The following is a 16,372-nucleotide window of genomic DNA, read 5'->3' on the forward strand; positions in this document are numbered from 1 at the left end:
GCACATGTAGACTATGACACTTCACTCAACAGCTAATTAGTCTACTCTGCAGTTAAGTGTACATGTAGATGTGGCCATTATGTAGAAAACTGGGATTTAAAAGAAATAGACTAAAAATATTCAAGTTAACAATGTGACTTAAAAATACAGATATTAGTAACTGAATGAGAAAAGTTACTGGGTGCAAGGGATAATTAATCATGCATCTTCCACTAAAAGTGCATGCTGAAATTATGACCTTCCAAGTCCTGATGCCCTACCCACTCACATTTCATCCCAAAAACTTAAAGGGGGTATGGGGAAGCATGACCTGATGATAAGCTCAAATAACTAATCAAAAAATCCCCCAGACCCTTTACCCTGTAAAGGGAAGAGAATGGCAGTCATAGACTCTTTGAAGTCACCAAGTGTATAAAAAGACATCATCTTTGGAGAGGGAGCAGCTGTGGAGAGGGATGTCTCTCGGCACAATTGATCTGCTTTACCAGTATTTACAAACATCACTTGGGGCTGTTGTCCCACAGGGTTGACCCCTGCCTCTTCCCAACTTGCAGATGTGCACCCTAAGTTGGGAAGTTACAGCCTGATACATGCACTCCAAGAATCCCCTGCAGGGGAATTTCAGGGGCATGAAATAAGTAGACATTCTTCTCTATAAGGTATCACAAACTCTGCACACCTATGGTTGTGACAACATTTGTCATGTACTTGGATCATGACGAGGACCTAGACTGTCTGTTTACTTGCAACTTGTGCTGCCATAAAAAATGTTATGGTGGCACAAGGACGATATCCGTTTGTGCCCCTGGGGACTTCACTGCTACTTTTAACTTTGTGTGGAGGCTGCTATGGAAAGGGACAGCAGTAAAAATTTCTAAGGTATGGTCAGTTTTGGATTAGGTCTGGGAGGAAAATGATCATTCTATAACAGGGGTTGTCAACTGGGGGTACGCATACCCCCAGAAGTACTTAGAAAGGTCATGGGGGTACACATGGGTGGGCAGGGATGAAGCACACCTCAGGTGGGGTGTGGTGGTGGCACCTCCCCTGGTGCATTTCCATAGTTTGCCTTTTACCCAGGAATGGGGAGGGACAGGGGGAGGGACAGCTGGGCGCTGCCAGCCTGATGCAGCACACCATGGCACCTCCTCACTCCCTACCACAGTTTGCTTTCCTGATTGGCCAGGGAGTCAGGCCAAGAGCAGAAGCCTGCCCTCCTCTCCCCATCCATACAGCAAGCACCAGCCCCCTCCACCCTGCTCACTGACTTTCTTCCTCCTGTACTTGAACAACTTTTTCTTTCGATGCCAAACCCCACCCATCCCTCACTCTCAGGCCCAGAAAGCCTCTGCCAGAGGCTGCAGGGCTCCTCCTAAGGCTGCCTGGTTGGGACCCCATGAGGGCTTGAGGCCTATGGTAACTTGCTGCCACATGCGAGCCTTCCCAGTTCAGCTGAAAAAGTTGAGACAGAAGGAGTACACTTGTTAAAAAATGTTCAAAACCCCTGATCTATAATATGGACAATGGTATTGGTTTTGTTTGAACTCTGAATGAAAATGAAATATTTAAAAATTTTCTGCAAAACAAGAATTGGGCCATGAACCTATGTTTGTCTATCTGGCAGATGTTGGAAATCTGAGCAGTCAAGACCTTGGGTGGTAAATTGGCTGAAAACCAAAGCATATTTCAAAGAGAGCTTGACTGAAAACAAACTACCTCCACAAAACAGTTTGAATTTCAGTGAATTTACAATTTCAGACAAAGTTGTTGTTTTCAGAATTCTTCCAGTCAGCTCCAACCCACAAATGAAAATCAAGGATGTTTTTATTTTCAGGAAGATGGCCCATATGGGGCAGAGCCAATCCCTCTAATTCCTAGTACCCAAGACATAAGAAGCTTTTATGATCTGATTTTACCCGAGGACCATGGAGAAAGACTCTTTTTGACTTCTACAGATTTTAGATCAGATCCTTAAGGGCACATCTACATCACATCCAACAGGGCAAGTGATTTCTACATTGAAAATATGCCCTGTCCACTCTTGCCTTCTCAGCATAGGCTGCACACTGGAAAAATGCCAGGTAACCATAGTTAAATCAAATCCAAAAATGAAAACCCTAGCTGACATTTGGGGTTCTTGAAATATTCATGAAGCAGGAGCAAGTAGACAAGGCATGTTTTCACAGAAGTACTTCCTTATATTATCTATCAATGTGTAGAAATGCCCTTAAAAAAAAACAAAACAGTATCATAACCATCTAGAGGTGAATATAAAAACCCCATGCCACTCCACAGGGCAGAGGCATTCTTCTTAAAATCACTCCCGCTAAAAAATGAGTCACAATATTTTGCACTAGCAGTCATTTCCAAGTTCTCTTCAGTAGAAGCCCCATGCAGAGGACATTCTTAAATCAGTTGATAGCTAGCTGGCAAAAGTAGTCATGTAATAACTAAGGAAGGTGAGACAGACAGACAGAGAGAAAAAAGAGGAGGAAGACTAGTTATAATTAAATATAACAAACAAAGGTTGCATACTTTGCATATCATTACTTTCATTAGGATCAGTCACATGCTGAAGGTGGATAAATAATGAAAACAATGATGCAAGGACATTTCATTCGAAAAGATCTAGCAAGTTCCCTACCCTCTCTTCAAGTATTTGTAAAGTATCTGTAGAGTTTTATATAATGGCACTAACAAATGTTTCATCTAGAATGCTAGACAAATGATTAACCAAGCATACAATTAATTTATCTTCTTCAATTAAAACAAAATCCTGCTTCCACTGGAGTCACTAGGAGTTTTCCCAGTCATGTCAAAAAGATCAGGATTTCACTCCACACTCTATTTGAGCAACAGTATTTATAAGAAAAGTAAATCAAGGATATGTTAGGAATGGAGAATCAGTGGTGGCAAAACAACTCATGTTCTGCTACTAAATTGGTTTATATTTCATTCCTCCTCACATTATGGCTGGGGACACTATTGGAAAGGCAATATGTCTTACAATCTGGATTTCTCTTTTTCTCTGTAGGTTACAAAGTTTTTCTTTGACTTTTTACTGGAAAGAATATCAAGTTTAGCATAAAGTCTTATTCTTTTTATAATTGTTAACAAATGGAATCTGAATTCAAACACTGGAATCATGAGCTTGTTTTCGAACAAAACATGTAACACCATGTCTCTGCAGGCAATGAGCCTTCATACATCAATTAGAATTTCTGAAAAGTAAATCTAACAATGAAATTAAAAAAGGAAAGAAAACTAAATACATGCAATGAGGTTGGATGTACATGTACAAGGATGAAAGAGAAAGGTGACTGCCTTGCACAGGAAAGTGAATTTTAAAATGGTTAAAATGAATAATTTACAGTTACACAAAAAATGCATTCACTATTTTTTTTCCTAAGTATCTCTTATAACATACTTACATAAATGCATTTTTCAAGTTTGTAAGAACAAAGAGTTTGCCAAACTGGATAAGACTACTGGTCAATCAAATCACATTATGCCCTTCATGCTAGCCAATACAGTCAACACCTGTTAGTTGCTGTATGTTGGTCAGCTGATGGCATGTTGCTCTAACGTGCATGGTGTTGTGGCATGCATTGGATGACAAATGTTTCTGGGGAAATGTCAGTGGTAAGAAGTTGCTGTTTTAGCTAGATATTTCTGCAAATGAGTATTGACTGTACAAGAGGGTCAAGTAGGAAGACAAAACATTTCAAACAATCCACCTAGCCAACCACCCAACTGGAGATAAAAATGGTGACTTTTGACTTATGCCCTGTAAGTTTGAAGTGTAGCTTTTTTCTTTAACATGAAAAACTATTATTATTATTATTATTATTATACATAAAATGTTTTAAATTCTGCCTCTGCATCGTTACTGGTTTTTATTACTAGAGAGTGTCATAGAATACTTTGTAATAAACATTCAGTACTAAATGGAGGCTGGTAGTTTCTGTCTTCAAAAGTGAACCTTACCAGATGCTTCAGGAGAGGGCATTAAACTCTATAATACACCTTATTGAACATTATTATGCTGTAATGGAAAAATTCTTCACAAGCCCAGGTGATCAAATTATTCTCTGAAGTATTAAGAATGAAACACAGATCAAACAGCTGCCAATACATCATATAGCATAACTATATAAATGTATGTCCAAAGAGAATTAAGCACAGCTTTTTCCTTCAAGAAGAGTTTGTGCTGAGTTAATGATTTTTTTCTTCTAATATGGAAAAATGAATTTGTCATAGAAATGAAATCACATCTTGGGGTTTAATAACATAAGTTATAATATGGGACTCTTCCATTAAGATTATTTTTTTAAAAACCCAACCACTTCACCAAGGGGATTTATATCAGTAAAATGCCCAGAAAGCCTGAACTACTCACTACCAGGAAGAAGACCATTGCTCAACATCCTATCAAAGTTTCCTTTGCCATAGGGAGACAAAGTGACTTGTACTTTACAACTGAAGCTGCTCCAAGTTAAACAAAGATTATTTGGGTCCCAGCCACTCCAATACAGATGGCATGCAAAAGGTGACATAGAACTATCTTCCCCACCCTCTTTTCAGTGATTGCAGAAGTAAGCTTTGCACTTTATATTAATTTTCATGAAACCAGAACGGTGGCATTTTATACTCACTTTGTATGTATAACAGGATAGCATGAGCAAAAAGCAGTGAAGAATCAGGCCTGTGTACTATCATACAACATGCTGTAATTAAGTTTTTCTAGTCAACTAAGTCATGATATGAGATTGTTAAGACTGAGCACATTTACGGCACAGTAACTGAAATTACAGTCCGTATGGGCATGTGTCTACATATGCACCCACATACTGCATAGTTAATATGGCAACTTATGCCAGCTTAAGCATAAATGTTATACCTGCATCATGCAGGTATCAAATGTATGCCCAATTAGTTACTGCACAGTACTGCACATGTAGATGTGTTACTGTGCAGTACCACAGGGGGCCTCACCTAGGGGGCCCGCTGGGTCTGCCCACCCACTAGAGGGCCAGCCTGAGCCCAGCCTTAGGGCTCCTGGCTGGCCACTTCTCCTGGTTTCAACTTGGAACTAAAGTTAGTCCCAAGGGCTGGCAGCCATGTGGACAGAAGCTGGAGCTGTCCCCAGTGGCCACAGGGGCACAAGGCACGTTGTGACATGCCTTGTGACCTGCCTAAATTTAGTCTCAGATACCAGCCTGTTTCCACTTACTGTGCATTAATTTACTGAGCAGTAAATTTAAGATGGCATAAATGCATGAGTAGATATGCCCACTGAGTATAAAACATAATGAACTTGGAGTTTCTGTCCTAGTGACTTGGTGCATGTTCAAATTGTCTCCAGTTCTTCCTTCAGCACTTTAGGAGAACAGGGATATTAAAAATAGCCCAGCAATCAATGAATTAATACATTAGCCTCCCCCCTTATTTTAAGTTACTTTAAAACTTGCCTACAAGTCAATACATAAATCACCAGTCATGGAGTTACTTGTACCAAACTCTAAAGTTTTGACAATACTTTTCTTTTAGGATTTGATTTCACCTGCTTAAAGCTCAACAAATTTGGCTTTATGAAAGTGAACGATGGCTGGCAGAGGGAATTAAATCAGGAATTAGAGTTACAACCTAAATTTCACTTCTTCAGAATCACAGTATCATCCTCATCCTAACGGCTACAGTAAAGGCCACATAACATCTCTGCCATCTTTGCTGTGCTTTCAGGTTAACAGTCTCTGTATTATGAGTCATGGTGTGCACAGATGTGACAATTATACTAGCATTAAATTATACAAGCATAAAATGTTCTAATATATCTGTTACATCTTTTCCACTCCTGTACTAAATTAGCTCCCGGAGCTGAACTGCTGTAACTTTAAATTTGTGCAAGACAGGTTTAAAGTTACAGTTATTTTGCTTCATTTATACTGGTATACAGACGAAGAGATATAAGAGTTATATCAGAACAGCCAGGGTATACTCCTGAAAAGCAAATTCTGACTCCCCTTTTGAACTTACATGTGTCCCACAGCCTCACATAATACCTGGCCTATTGCACTGTATCACTGTGCGCTACCTAAGACCATAAAGGACTAGAGTACAGAAAGCTGGAGGAGAACAGAGAACAGAAGAAGTTAACCTGGATATGTTTATCTATTTCTCACATTTACTTGATAGTTCAAAGGTACTTCTTTGAGATAGGTGGTGACAGACAGATACTGTAGTGCCTCTCACCATAGCATCTAATCACAGGTCTAAGTAGTGACTAGTTATATTTTGGCCAGGAAAATAAAAAGAAGGTTCAGATATGTAACAGCTGAAATTGAAACTTCCTGACCTCTGATCTCTGAAGGTGAAGAACGATATGTCCTTTGAATTTCAAGCCAGGCGGCATGAAAGAAAAAATGTGTGCTGTCACCATAGTCTAATCGTGCAGTTAGGTGCTCCTAGCCATCAGCACTACAGTGTACTTGATTAGTGATGTATGAAGTAGGCCACCCCTGGAAATTGGTTTTCTTGCCCTGTGTCCAACACCAGTGTAACCATGGGCTATAAATACTTAGGCTGCTCAATATCTTCTTTCTTTTATTTTTTTAGAATGATTTATTCACGTAACCAGGTTAAAATTACAGCAGTAATTCAGATTGGGGATTGAAAAGCTGTCTGACTTCAAGACTCCTGGGAGTTATTACCCAGTTAGACTACAGGCAGAACAAGCCCTGTAGCCTGATTTGCTGACATTTGTCCAAAAAGGTTCCAGAGCTGCTGTGTTAATTGATTGGCCTTGATCTGGGGAGGGGAGAGCGCACAAATGTATTCAACACTTGTGAATCACACTGCTTGCTACTCTCCCAATTCACGCCTTCATGTTTAGAAGGCCACCTTAAAAAAAAAAAAAAAGGTCTGAATGAAACGCATCGTCTCCCTTTACCAACCTGCTGTAAGAACTGTCGTCGTCTGAAATGACGTTGTAGCTGCCAAATAAGGTAGAGCAGTCAGTGCCTCAGAGATAAAAATCCTGTTTACAAAATGCATTAGCTATTGCTCTCAGGGTGGCATATATAAAAATATAATGTATTAAAGAGGAAGTATTCGCTTCAAGATTTGATACAAAGCAGTCCATTCTAATTTTCAGGCACAACACATCTAGCAAGGTAATTGCTTTGAAATTTTCATAATTTGCACGCTACATTCCAGAAAATGACCTGCCTATCTTTCTCTGACACAATTCTACTGCCACATAGCCAGCTCTGAAATTCAAATCACTCTCTATTCAAGAAAATATGAATGAATAACAATAGCTGGGATTTCTTTTTTTACCCTTGTCTTTAACCTATTGGATTTAGTTACTGAAGAAAGATCCCATGCTACATCCTCAGACAGCACTTGCAGGCCATCTAAAATCTAAACACTCTTACACTTTTCTAGGCAGCAAAACAATTCTGATTCCTCACAGCCAATTAGCTAAGGTACATACAGTCAGTACATTTAACTTAACCTAACTAAGGCTAGGTCAATCTAAATCTCCATCTGTGTAGGTATTCAGGCAGGGTTAAATTAGGCAAAAAATGGCAAACCTGAGTTTACCTGAGAATATGAACTAACTTACATTGTGAATGGATTAACTCAATCTACTGAATTCCTGTGTGCGTCTGTAGTACAGCCCCTAGGGTAAGAAAGCCCTTATGCTTCCCCCAGCCTTAGGGTTGTGCTCTTCCTATTTCCCCCACCCCCAAACTTAACTGGGCTATTTTTAGCCCTTCAACTTCTCCACCCCCAGAAGGTAGTCCCACCCTGCATGGATTAACCAGTACCCCACAGTCCTACCCTTCCCCTACAACCCCTGCCCCACCCCCACCCCACTAGCTCCCCTACCCCAAGTTACTTACACTGGGTTCCCTGTGTAGCTCCCAGCTTTGGCAAATAACTGCACATGCCACTCCTAGTCTATGTCCATGCAGCTTAAAGTAAGCCACATTAACAAGACCAGTTGTGGTGAATGATAATTTGCACCCCTGGGCTATGACAGTAAACTTGAAATAACTATTTAGAAGACCTGGAAAAAAATCAAAGAACATCTAAATATGCTTCTTTGGCATTAGCTGCCTTCACCGTTTTCAAATATATATGAATAGCAATATCTTCCTCCCCTTGCTCCTTCCCTCAACAATACTATAGTCAAAGTCAGAGGGGAGAACAGCAACAAAGATGTCATAGTTGGTGCCTCCTATAGATCACCAAACCAGGAAGAAGAGGATGATGATGCTTTCTTTAAACAACTCAAAATTTCCAAATAGCAGAACCCGGTTCTCATGGAGGACTTCAACTACTGTGACCTCTCCTGGGAGGTTAATATAGCACAAGTTCTTGGAAAATCTTAAGGATAGCTTTTTGGTGCAGGTGATAGTGTCACTCTTCTTGATTTGCTGCTCACAAACAAGGAGGTACTAGTTGAGAATCTGAAGTTTTAAAGCAACTTGGGTGATACTGGGTGTGTCTACACAACCACCAATGTGCCATAATTATGATGCATTAAGTTACTACCTGTAATGACCTGTAGTACCTGTAATAACAGGTACAAACCTAATGCACTGTAATTGGCACTACTGCATGCTTTTCTTCATGATGGTAATGCACAGTGGACCAATTCTACTGAGCAATATAATGGTTTTTGCATGCTGCACTAATGGACAGTAGAATTAGTATACTGTGCATGTAGTGTCTCATGTAGATGCACCCACTGACCACAAAATGATAGATGTCAAGATCCTAAGAAAAAGAAGGAAGGAGAGCAGCAGAATAAAGACACTGAACTTATGGCAAGCAGCCTTTAACAAATTCTGGGGACTGGTAGGCAGGATCCTTTGTGAAACAAGTCTGGAGGAAAAAGTCCAGAAGTGGTGGTTGTACCTTAAGAAGACAACAAGGTGGGTCTGCAACTTATAGGCTACCCCAAGTATATATAACATGACTAACTACTATATTTACTCAAATAAGATGACCCTAAACATAAGATAACTCCACCCCTCCCCAATAATTAGGTTCTATATACCAAAAATATATATATTTGTTATAATTTTCCAGGTACAGAATCTAAATATTGGAGGGTTGTCTTAACCCCCCCCCCCACCACCACCACTACAACACACACACCCCATCCCATTGCTACAGCAGGGAAAACAGTGGCTGGGAAGAAGACAGGTGGCCCCCTTGCCCTCTGCAGCCTTCATGGCCCCCCTGCCACATACACTCCCCCACCCCTAGTTCCCCAAGACATTCGCTCCTCTTTCCACTAATCCCAGTCCCTTCCCTCCCTGCTCCACACAGTTTCTGTCTCTTCTCTTCCCACCCCCCCTTACTGTCAGACACTGCTTGGCCTGCTCGGTCATGAAGCGAAGCATGTGGAAACAAATCTGTTACCTCACCATGCAGCAATGTTAATGCTGCTGATTGGCTGGGCAGGAAAAGGAACTTCTGTTTTCTGTGCCTGGGAAAGACCTCAGACAGAGCTAGAACTGAGCTGCACCTGACAGTAAGGGGGACAGAAGCTGAAGGGGGGAACTGGAGAGCAGGACAGGAGGCTGCTGTGGGTCTGACTCTGGCCCCAACCTAGGCTCAGGGCCAGAGTCAGAACTGCAGCAGCCACTTGCCCTCCTCTCTGTTTTGCATGCAAATATAAGACCATAAAAACTTCATCTTATATTTGAGTAAATATGGTATGTATATTAGGGAGGTCATGTTAATGTCCCAAATGTGAAGAAGGAATGAGAAGTGCAGCAGGGTGGCCTGGCTAAAGCATGACATCTTCAGCGAGTTAAAACACAAAGGATAATCCTATAAAAAGTAGAAATTTGGGCATTACTAGGGTGAAGCATATAAGTATAATACAACAGTGCAGGAAGAAAATCAGGAAGGTCAAGCCACAACTGAAGATGCGACAACCAAAGGACATAAAAGGCAAAGAATTCTATGTGTATGGCAGAACTAAGATGACCAAGGAAAGAGCAAGTCCTTTACTGAACACAAAGGGAAATCTACTAATGGATGATGCAGAGAAGGCTGAAGTATTTAAGGTCTTTTTCACTAGAGACTTCATGAATAAGGTCAGCTATCAGTTAACAAATACAGCTGCCAGCAAGGACAGGGAAGGAGATAAACAGCTCAGTGGAAGAAAAGGAAGGGATTCATTAGAGAAATTACGGGTTTTCAAGTTGGTGGGGGCAGGAAGGATGCATCCAATATAGTAGTGGTCTCCAAACTTTAAGTAGGAGATCAGTTTTGGCATTTAAAAGCAACCCAAGATCTATCATGCGTCATCACCAGTCCCCGCCCCCCACCACCCAGCAGGTTTGTCTGTGGGGAAGGAAGGGGGGCAGAGGGAGAAAAAATTATTTGGGGGCGCACCTCCCCAACAAGTAAGTCCCACCCAGCCAAGGCCCCACTCAACACACCCGTGCTCCTGCCTCTGCAGCACTGTCCCTCATTGCAGGGACCTCGATCTAGCCCCCTCCCCTTCCCTCCCCCACGGCCTGACCTGCAGGGCTGGGGCACATGTGTGCATGCACTCGGGCACTCAGCCCTCCACTGCAGCCTCAGATCAACTCTAAGAGTCTCCGAGATCTACTGCAAGAGGCTCCGAGAAGTGGAAGTAGTGACCACTGTCATATAGTTTCAACGCTTAAGAAAAGGAAAATTGTTAAGAAGGGAATTGTAAAAAAAAGACCCTGAAAATATTCTGACACCCCTTATATTTCAATGGTTTATTCACACGTTGAATACTGTACCCCATTCTGGTCCCCACACCTCAAAAATATCTAGAGAAACTAGAGGACACACAGAGAAGGGGAACAAGGATAATTAGTGATATGGAGGAGCTTCCATATAGGGAAAGATTAAAGAAGCATGGCCTATTCAGTTTAGAAAAGAGGTGATTAACAAGGGACATGATAAGGGTTTACAAAGTACTCAGAAGTGAAGATAAGGAGATTTTGTCTTCACCCAAAGGTGAAGAGAAAGAGAGTCTCTCTCACAATACAAGAACTGGAGGTTACATAATGAAACTAGTTAATAGGTACTAAGTTTTAAACTAATAAAAGGAAAATATTTTTCCAAAGTGAGTGCATCTACACATGAAATTAGAATAGTTTCTCTAGTGTAGTTTGCTCCTGAGTTTACTGTTCCTAGGTGCAGTGTTTATACACATGCCCTGGACCACAGCATGTTGAGCTAGGATGGAGCAGCCCCAGCTAGGATGGGCAGGGGGCCCAGGGTGTCAGCCTGCTAACCCAGGGTTGTGCTCCTCTGGCTAAACATGCTGCAGAGGGTCTGAATAGGGCACAAGGGTGCTCCAGTGAAGGGCTAGCCCTCAGGAAGCCTTCACACTGTAGCCCCAGCCAGGCCTGGATATCATCTGCACATACATTTCAGCATACATAACTAATCTACTGTAGGATAGTACTTGCCCTGGACAGTACTAACCTACAGCAGAGTTAATTAATTTACTGTGCCCTAATATGGGTATACATGTAGATGGTGATGCTTTACTGCAGAGCTAATTAGTCAGTTCTGCAATAAAGTGCATCTATAGATGTACCCGGTGGGTAATTAAAGTGTGGAATTTGTTGTCATAAGATGGTATGGAAGTTGAGTTTAACCAGATTCAAAAAGGGATTGAACAAATTATTGGAGGAAAGTTGCAGCAGTAGTTATTGAGCATAGGAGTTAGAGATACAGCCTCTAAATCAGAACTGCTGAGACCTTAAATGCTGGAGGCTTTCTGTGGGACAGGAACACTGGATAAAAAACCTTGGTCATATCCAGTCCATTCTCCATTTCAACATTCACTCTCTGCCACTGTGTGACACAGGATACTAGGCAAGATGGATCTATGGTCTGACCCAGTAGAAGGTGGTTCTTGTGTTCTTATATAGGATCTGATGAATTGCAGATCAGTCAGACTGACCTCAATACCAGGAAAGTTCATGGAGCAGATCACAAAAGGCATCTATTTCTAGGCCTGTGGGGGAGAATGAGATGGTATGAAAGGGCCGTAATGGATGATAAGGTGGCAGGCTCTATGAAAAAGGGCCAGGGGTAGGGAGTAGCAGATGCAATAAACCTTAACTTTAGCAAGGCTTTTCTCTTTCATGACATCCTTATTAGTAATCAGAAGAGCTAGTCAAAATGAAACTACTGTTTTGCATACATAACAGGTTAGATCCTCATGCTCAAAGAGTAGCTCAATGTCTAACTGGGAAGAGGTATCAAGTGGAGGTATCCCCTTAAGGGTCTGTCCTGGTTCCACTCTTTTTAAATATCTTTATTAATGATTTGGAGGATGGAATTGAGTGCAAGCTTAACAAGTATACCAATGACACATAATTGGGGGGAGGCACTCTAGAGAGTAGGGTTGGGATTCAGAATGACCTTCATAGACTGGAAAAATGGTCCAAAATCAATTGAATAAAATTCAGTGATAGCAAGGTAAAATCCTGTATTTAGAACAATCACATGCACATATAGAAACTAGGGAATGACTGCCTAGGATTAAGTACAGAAGAAAAAAGAGTGTTACAGTAGACCATAAGCTGAATATGAGCCAACAGGTTACTCTTATTTGCAAATAAACTATTAGTTTATTGGGCTGTATTAGTGTCACTGCAAATAAAAAGAAGCAAGTCTTCTGCTGTATTCCGTATTGGTGAGGTCTCACCTTGAGTATGGTGTCCAGTTTTGCTCCCCTCTCCCCACCCAAAAAAAGTACGGACAAATTGGAGAATGATTAGAGGCCTGGGCAGTATAATTTATGAGGAAAGGATAAAAGAAATGGGATTCCTTAGCCTGGATCCCTTTAAACTAAGGGATTTCATAACAGCCTTCAAATACCTGAAGGGTATTCTTTGTGGACAGGACAAGGACTAATCATCTAAAATGACAGCGAGAGATATTTAAGTTGGAAATTAAGAAGAGTGTTCTCATTATGGAGATGATTAAGCACTGGAACAGACTTTCCAAAAAGGTTGTGAAATCTTCATCGTGGAAGTTTTTAAGGGCAGGTTTGACAAACACCTACTGGGATGATTTAGTCAAGGATGATCCTGACTTGTGCAGGCCTGGACTAGACAACCTCCTGAGGTCCTTTCCAACCCTATGATTACTTTGATTGCAGATGTGATCACATTATCTTACAAATGGGGGTCAATCATTTATTTATGTCTTTTTCTAACTTGGTGACTTCATGAGCCACTCCTGGTACCTCAAGGCATGTAGAAAAAACATATAAAGCTGTGTCTGTGGCTGAATTGCTAATTCTCTGAATTAGAATCAAATCTTCAGATTTATAGATTTTATAGACATTAGAGCTGGAAGGGACCTTGGAAAATCATCGAGTCCAGCCCCCACCCAAAGGCAGGAAGTCAGCTGGGGTCATAGGATCCCAGCAAGATAAGCATCCAATTTGCTGTTGAAGGTGCTCAATGTGTGCTTGAACCACCTCCGATGGCAGGCTGTTCCAGACCTTGGGGGCTCAGACAGTAAAGAAATTCTTTGGCCACCTATAGGTTTATCAGGGGTGACCACCAGTATCTGGGGGAACGTTTGTTCACCAGAGCGCCCCAAGGGATGACAAGGTCGAATGGTCATAAACTATTACAAGACATTTTGGACTTGGCCACATCAAACCGGGACAGTGATCCGAATCAGCAAATCGAAACTGGACAGAATCCAAACTGAATATGGCCACTTCACACACCCCTATCAGAGATAGTACGATCTTATGTCAGAGTTAATTAATCTACTGGGCCCTAATACTGGTGCATGAGTAGACAGTGATGCTTTACTATACAGCTTAGTCAGTACCACAGTAAAGTGCACCCAATATGAGCTACTCTGAAGCTGTAGGATTAGGTACTATGGTAGATGATTTGAAGCAAGATAGGTAACTTTTAGCCTGCCTTTCATGGGAGTTTTTACAGTTTTGTGGTATTTCACTACACGCAACCATTTCAGTAACATTGATAAATGGACTCAGGATTTGGGAAAAGACAAAGAATCCTGAGGTCAAATGAAGACATAACGCATGGTTCAACCTTATGGAGAATGAAGAAGAAATGAGTATTATTTATAAAAATATTATATGATCCTCAGTATACCTACTAGATGTTAATCTGGCTGACTGCATGGTATTAACTTAGAGGGAGCTGGTAGAAGAGAACAAGCAAGTTACAGTAACAGAGATATGGTACAGCAAGTGTCCTTAAGGGAAACAGCAAGTGAGTTAATTTCCTGCCTGCCTCTAGGGAAGGGATAATTTTCCTAAATACAGAGATGAAGATCAAAGCAACATCCAGCTGTGTCCAAAACTCTGCCCTCTGGTGCCAAGAGGAAAAGAATATGGAATGGGTTGCAGCTTTTCAGGAAGAGCCCATGTGATAAAGCATGTAGCTGAAAGAGCAAGTGCCCATACATTTGCCCAAGACATCTGTGCTTGCCTAATCTTTGACAGAAGTTTCATGGAATTTAATGCAAGAAGGACCATCAGATAATCTAGTCTGGCCTCATATATGTAAGAACCCATTAAGCCTCACCCAGGTACCATACACGACATGACAAAAGTTGTTGAGTTTCAAATGGTGGTCCACAAAAACATAAAATAAATGTTTTGCTGGTAGAAAACAAGAGAGGGACTGGTAACCAAGGCCCTTGTGATGGCAGAGCATTGACTGGGTGAAAGCCCTCCCAGAATATCGCAGCAAACAAACTATATCCCACGGAGTGAAAAACACCCATAAAGTGATAGAGCACCATGTTGCACCTGTTACCTGATGTGTGCACTTGTGGGGTACTGGATGAGTTTATAAGTTACCACATATACCGTAGCTCTGGTAGGACAGTGGGTGTAGATTTTATAGCTAGTGAGTCTTATCAGGCATGATCTACAGTCCAAGGTTGTTTATTGGAAAGAGTTGTGCATGGGTAACTGGGTGAGAGATGACACCTACAACTCTCTTATGAGCAGTCACAAACCTCAAATTTCTTTTTCTTATACAAAATACTGTCCAGTTACTAAATATTCTACTTTGTAGAGAAGCTAACAGCGGAATCATTTTGCTTCATTTTCATTTTGTTCCCTTTTGTCTGCAATCCAGAAACCGGGTGAGTTTGTTCAATGCACTAATGCTAAAATGGCAGCTTTCACTGGACCACCTGCTCTTTTAACCAGTGGTAATGATCATAAATTAACATTATTTACACAACTCATGCAAAGACACAGGCATTTGTGCAGGAGAGCTAATGGGGCTTCAACTCATTCTCAGAGAAATACTCAGCTGGACATCGTGAAAGGAAAAAGAAAAGAGTTGTGTTTCTGTATATTTAGATAAATAAAACACAAGAACAGTGGTCAACCTTAAAAGGTTTTGACTGCTTTAGAAGTTGCTTCCCATAGTTGTAATCAGTAATATAGCTAGAACCAATAACAGTTTTTCAACTGGTAGGAATGTTTGAAATGCTTCCACTGCATACAGCTGGGTTCACCATTTAAGTCTTTACAAGTTTGCCTTTGCAAGGAAATAATACTGTGAAGTTTTTAAAAGTCAGTACCAGCATATTCAGGAAACACTGTAGTAATATTAGTTTATTTCAGTGGTGTAAAGATACAAACGCATTCAGTATATGAACCTAAGTCATTGATGGAGAAGAACCAAAATTTTGGATCCAAAATGCTGAGAAAGTCAGAAATCAAACTTTTGAATTCAGACCCATCTCATATTCACGCACAATTTATCTATGTGTACCCATGCACTCACATGCATGTGTACGCACACACGTAACCAGATGCATATGTAGTAACCCTAATTGTTCCCACATGAAGTGTTGTGTGATTACAATCAAATCATACCATTATATTGCATTATTGCATTGCATAAATCCTTAAGTGTCTGATAATGAGTGTGTACCATGAACTTGGAGGCAAATTCACTTCGACACACCAAGCACTGGGCTCCAACTTGAGTTTGGCAAGACCAGTCATTTACTTCAAGTAACACAGAAAATGTCTTTACTGGACCTCCCAGAAAAAGGGTGTGACTGCTTTACAGCTATCACAAAAAGGACATAAATCCAACAGCACTCAATCCAGCACTTAAGACCACATCAAGCATGGGTCCAAAAAAGGTGAGAAGGTCTTTCACATAACCCTTCTGTGAGAAAAATTTCTAGACTTCTCCACAAAGAGATATCAGGACTGGTTCAATGAGAAAGATGAAAAATACACGTTCTCACTGACAGAAAAAGAGAGTCTTCAAAACCTGGCAGAAAGACATCAACTCCAACACTAAGAACTAGGGATTAAACA

At 41.0% G+C, this 16,372-nt stretch overlaps 1 protein-coding gene across 1 annotated transcript in view; it reads right to left on the reverse strand.

Annotated features, from left to right (window-relative positions):
- GRID2 (glutamate ionotropic receptor delta type subunit 2) overlaps nt 1–16,372 on the reverse strand; it is a 1,453,399-nt gene that overhangs the window by 1,077,463 nt on the left and 359,564 nt on the right. The window lies entirely within an intron of this gene.

This window comes from Crocodylus porosus, unplaced genomic scaffold (assembly GCF_001723895.1).
Source record: "Crocodylus porosus isolate Cpor-Errol unplaced genomic scaffold, CroPor_comp1, whole genome shotgun sequence".
Lineage (NCBI taxonomy): Eukaryota > Metazoa > Chordata > Crocodylia > Crocodylidae > Crocodylus > Crocodylus porosus.